We start from the raw sequence: 6,160 nt of genomic DNA on the forward strand, positions 1-6,160 counted from the left end.
AGTTCATTATCAATATAGTACACCGTCAAATACCTAACTAGTCCAAACCCCGTACATAAAAAATCTAAGTCTCCGTCTTCTAATTTATTACCAGAAAAATATCTAGTTAAACTCACTTATGGTATTCTCTATGTTTCAAAGCCTAAAATCAAGCTAAGAGATCTTAAACAAGTGTTATGAAAGTTTGCAAGCTTGTCGGGAAGGTAATACGGTTAAAAACAAAATTTTTATTTGAAAAGCAGGGCTTGTGCGTACACATAGGGTTGTGCATACGCACGCACCAGTAGAGTTTTCTTAACTTGTGCGTACGTATGAATACGTGCGGACGCAATCAACAGAAGGCTCTTCTCAGCTTGTGCATACGCATGATGTTGTGCGTACACACAACTTGCAGATTTCACAGAGTGTGCGTGCGCACACCCCTTGCATGTACGCATGAGTCACAACACTCGTTCTGCTTGTAGCGTAGGCACAGGTGTGTGTGTGGGCACACAAACCAGAACTTACAATTTTCTGCAATATTACAGAATTCAGATTTTTTACACCAACTTCCAACGATCATATCTTTTTTTACAAAATTCCGATTTCCACGAAATCTATACCATTTTAAAGCTCTTTAAATTATCTTTAATTTGATACAAAATTCAATCAATTTTCAAAAGCTGAAGCTCAAGATATGATCTGCCAAAGTTGGCCCAAAATCTATTTTTACCAAAAATCTTAAAAAACTCAATCTAACATCACATTTTCACATACCAACATCAAACATAGGGTTCATAAAAATAACTAAACACAGGGTTTTAGTGAGACCTTACCTTATCCAATGGCATTAGAGGCAAAACCCAACAATATTCCAATGCTAGATCATCCCTAAACAAATAAAATCACAAAACTTACTCAAAAACCAAACGTAAAAATGCGAAATTACTTAGGGCAGAAAATTGGAGTAGGAGATGTGAGTTCTTACCAGAAAATCTTCGTTAGAAATGATGGGCTCGGCGAGAGCGACGCGTGGCCACAAACGACTCGTCAATCGGAGCTCCGTAGCTCAAGATATGACCAATTGAAGGAGGAGATGAATAGTGAAATCTCATTCTCTCTTCATCTCTTCACTTCAGCGACCCCTTTCTTTATTTCTAGGGTAAAATGAGCTGAATGCTCATTAATTGGCACTTATATATGTTGGGATTGGGTCAAACCCGTTAGTATTTTAGGTTCGTTTGACCCACTTTGGGCAAAAACCTTTAAAATTAGTGTCCAATTTTCAATAATAAATTATTTTTGTTCTTTTAAAACAATAAATTCAATTTTTAAAATCTTATTTTTCTCAATACGCGGTTCCGATCAGACTAGAGCCGGTACTGCCAGTTTAAGTGGCGATACGCATTTTTACAAAAACTTTTCATAAAAGATACATTTTCCCACTTAAAAAAATTCATTGAATTCAAAATTCGCCTTTTTATTTTTAAAATATCATTTCTATATTTTCGAACCTATTTCGGACAGTTAAAAATTATCATTTTATATTATCCAAACCGTCGATTTAATCACGGGTCTTACTTTGATAACAGCATCACACCTTCGATTTCTAAAGAAGGCGGTAATAATGTGGACAACTTGTTCTCAATAGAACAGCAACAAGCAATAATTGCATTACTCAACAATCATGTAGCATATTCTCATTGTGAAAGTTTGGCAAATACTGTTCAAGCACCATCTCCAGGTATATTCCACATATTATCAATCTTTAAACACAAATTAAATCCCAAAGATTAGATTCTAGATACGGGTGCCACTGCACACATATCATATTCATTAACAAATTTTGTGTCTCATCATCAAATCAATCCTGTTCTTGTAAAAATGCCAAACGGTTCTCAAACAGTTACTACCATAAGTGGAACTATTTTCTTCTCTAATGATTTCTATCTCAATAATGTCCTATATGTTCCTGCATTTTCTTTCAACATCATATCAGTGTCTGCATCCACTAAAACCCTTTCTTGTCAATTTTTGTTTAACGAGGATACTTGTGAGATCCAGGGACAGCAGACTCTGAAGATGATTGGCACTGCTAGGGTACAATATGGATTATACATTTTGCAAAGAAAGTCCCATGCATCACAGATTGTCAACATGAGTCTAACACAAGCACACAACTCACTAGATTTCACATCTCCACAAGTCAAATTCAATCAATTGGCACCATAGATTAGGACATATTGCACAAGACAAAATAATTGCCATGAAGAGTATGTACAGTTTTTTGAAACCCCCCAATTAGCAATGGCCTATGTGATTTTTGACACTTTGCTAAGCAGAAGAGGCTTCCTTACAGTTTAAGTAGTGGCAAAACTGAAAAAATTTTTTATTTGATTCATGTAGATATTTGGGGACCTTTGTGCACCACATCCATCCATGGATATTTTTTTACTATAGTTGAGGATAAAAGTCGATTTACATAGTTGTACTTCTTGAAAAATAAAGGAGAAGCATCTATTTTTTTACAAAATTTTGTTCAATTTATTAAAACACAGTTTGATGTTGCTATTAAATCCATTAGATCTGATAATAGACCTGAATTTGCTATATCGAATTTTTATTCAAGAACTAGTATTCTACACCAAACCATTTGTGTTGAAACCTCTCAACAAAATGAAATGGTGGAGAGAAAGCATCGAGATATTCTAAATATGACTAGGGCCCTACTTTTTCAATCCAATTTGCCAAAATGCTATTGGACATATGCAATTGCACATTCTATACACATTTTAAATCGGGTTCCTAGCTCATCTTTGAATAATCTCAGCCCATACCAGGTTTTTCATAATAAAATTCCAACCATCGATCACTTGATAGTATTTGGTTGTTTGGCTTTTGCTTCAACCCTCACAGTACATAGGACTAAAATTGAAAAACGAGCAACTAAGTGTGTCTTCTTGGGTTTCAAAATAGGCACAAAGGTTTTACTCTTTTAGACTTATCTTGAAAACAAATTTTAACTTCAAGAAATATTGTGGTCTATGAAGATATTTTTCCTTTTCAGATGCACCATGATATCATTAATTCTAAATCTTCTACTCATCCAATAGTTTCTCCCAGATTACACAATTTTCCACCACGTATTGATGACTTGGATCAATTACTGAAAATTAATGAAATCTCAAATCAGGTTTTCAATTTGGCTTCGGCTAACACACTTACTACTCATAATCATGGCAACACTACTAATACACCACGTAGAATAGATAATGCATCCATTAATGATTCAACATGTAGTTTAGATGCATCAAATTCACCGTCTGCATATAGACCAGAAGCAACAACCTCCAACCCATCTACTAGCATGGATACATCATTAGAATTAGGATAAACTACCATACCCGCCCCTCTTAGAAGATCTAATAGAATTAGACACAAACCACAATACCTACCAGACTTTCAATGTTTACAAAAAACTACCTCAGATTGCCAATCATCTCTTATTCAAACAAAATACCCTATCTCCAAGTATGTTTGTTACAACTCCCTGTCTGAGTCACATAAAGCATTATCCAGCAACATCTCATCCAACACTGAACCACAAACATATGAGCAAGCTGTCTTACATGATTGTTAGAAGGATGCACTTAAGGCAAAACTAAAGGCCCTAGAAGATAACAAGACCTGGATTTTTACCCCTCTTCCAAAGGGAAAGCAGGCAATCGGGTGCAAGTGGGTGTTCAAGATTAAACACAAGACGGACGGTACCATCAAGAGGCATAAAGCATGCTTAGTCACCAAGGGTTATACTCAAGTTCCTGGATTTGATTTTTTTGACACCTTCAGTCTAGTTGTCAAAATGTCTACCTTGAGGATTTTATTAGCTTTGGCTGCTAAGAATAATTGGTTTGTACAACAATTAGACATTAATACCGGATTCTTACACGGAGACTTACCTGAAGATGTGTTTATGAAGGTACCACCTGGTTTGACAGCACCCTCAGGTCATGTATGCAAATTGCAGCGATCCCTTTATGGTTTGAAACAGGCCAGCCGTCAATGGAATTCCAAGTTGTGTTGTGTTCTACATGCTCATGGCTATACACAATCAAAATCCAATTATTCCCTATTTAGTAAGAAAGTTGGCGGCAAATTCTCATCTATTCTTGTGTATGTTGATGACTAAGTGCTTGCAGGGAATGATCTAGGTGAAATTCAGCACATGAAGCAAGTGCTAGATGACAGATTCAAGATCAAAGACCTGGGAAGCATCAAATATTTCTTAGGTATGGAAGTTGCAAGAAGCAAAAGAGGGATCTTACTATATCAGCGCAAGTATGCTCTTGAGTTAATCAAAGAATTTGGGTTAATAATAGACTCCAAACATATCTCTACGCCTATGAACTACACTTCACAGCTCTCCAAGACCTCTAGAACAGCACTTGAGGACTTGAAACCCTTTAAAAGATTGATTGGCCGCTTGCTATATGATAAACCCCATTTTTCGGGATTATTTTGTGTTGAATTTAGTGGATTTTATCAACTTTTCTTATATTTATTCAATGGCATGATTTTGTGAATTTTTCCTAAATTGTGCTTAAAAGTGAAAACATACTTTTTAGGCCTTAAAGTTGCTAAATTTAATTCACTTTAATTTCATTCAATGCCTTGATATGTTTGTTGAGTGATTCCAGGTTTGTAAGACAAGGATTGGATTGAAGAAGTGAAGAAAAAGCATGCAAAGTGGAGAATTCATGAAAAATGAGGATTTGTGAAAATCATAGCGACGCGCACGCGTGACCCACGCATACGTGTGACCAAGGAGATTCGCCAAGCGACGCGCACACGTCACCCACGCATACGCATGCCACTGGTCACATGTCCTCATTAAAGGAATACGCTGGGGGCGATTTCTAAGCTCATTCAGGCCCAAATCAAACTCATTTATAAAGTATTTGAAGCCGAAATAAAAAATGGAGAAGGGGAGAGTAATTAGGTGTAGTTTAGTAACATGCTTTAGGTCATATTCTAGAGAGAGAAGCTCTCTCTTCTCTCTAGAATTAGGGTAGATTACGTTAGATTTCTCTTAGGTTTATGTTTAATTCTTGCTTTAATTTAGTTTTATTACAATTTATTGTTCTCACATCTTTGTTCTTTTAGTTTTATTGCTATTTCCTTTATTATGTCATTTTATGTTCATGACTCTAGTTGATTTTAATTTTTATTTAATGCAATTTTGATGTTTCTTTGTTTATTGATATTTATTTGAGTTATTATTATTGTTTTCTTGCATTTGGTAGTTTTAGATTTTATTATTTCTTCCAATTTTACCATGCTTTTCTTTTATGCTTTCCAAGTGTTTGATAAAATGCTTGGTTGAGTTTTATAATAGATTTTTGTATTCTTGACTTAGGATTGGTAATTTGGAGACTCTTGAATTATCTAAATCTCTTGTTGATTGGTAATTGAAGGTTGCTAGTTGGCTTGAATTTCACTAAATCTAGTCTTTCACTATGAGTTGACTAGGACTTGTGAACTCAAGTTAATTGTATTCACTTGACTTTCCTTCATTTGTTAGAGGTTAACTAAGTAAAAGCAATTTACACTTACCATCACAATTGATGATGATAACAAGGATAGGAATTCCAATTCTTAACCCTTGTTAAGACCTTTCTTAGTTGTAGCTTTACTTTCTTATTATTTACTTTCTTGCTCATCATATCAAAAACCCCAAAGAATCCCCATAACCAATAATATGCACACTTCCCTGCAATTCATTGAAAGACGACCCGAGGTTTAATACTCTCGATTTTTATTAGTTTGCTTAAGTGACAAACAAATTAAACTTTGATTGAGGGTTGTTTGTCGGTTTAGATCTATACTTCGATGAGATTAATTTTGTAAAAATTATATACTGACAATTTCCCTTCGTCAAGTTTTTGGCACTGTTGTCAGAAAATTTCAAATGTGCGCTTGTTATTGGTTATTGTATATATGTTAATATTGTGAATAGCTTGATTTTTGGTTTGTTTGCTAGTTTTTGCTAGTTATAGGAGTTTGTTTTCTTTGTTTCTTATTGACTTTTGTTTTTATTTTCTCTTGTTACTATGAATTCTCACCATTTTAGCTATGAGTTTGGTTCTAACTATGTTGTAGGAAATGGAAATTACAATGGGGA

The sequence above is a fragment of the Arachis hypogaea genome, chromosome 14 (genome assembly GCF_003086295.3).
Source record: "Arachis hypogaea cultivar Tifrunner chromosome 14, arahy.Tifrunner.gnm2.J5K5, whole genome shotgun sequence".
Lineage (NCBI taxonomy): Eukaryota > Viridiplantae > Streptophyta > Magnoliopsida > Fabales > Fabaceae > Arachis > Arachis hypogaea.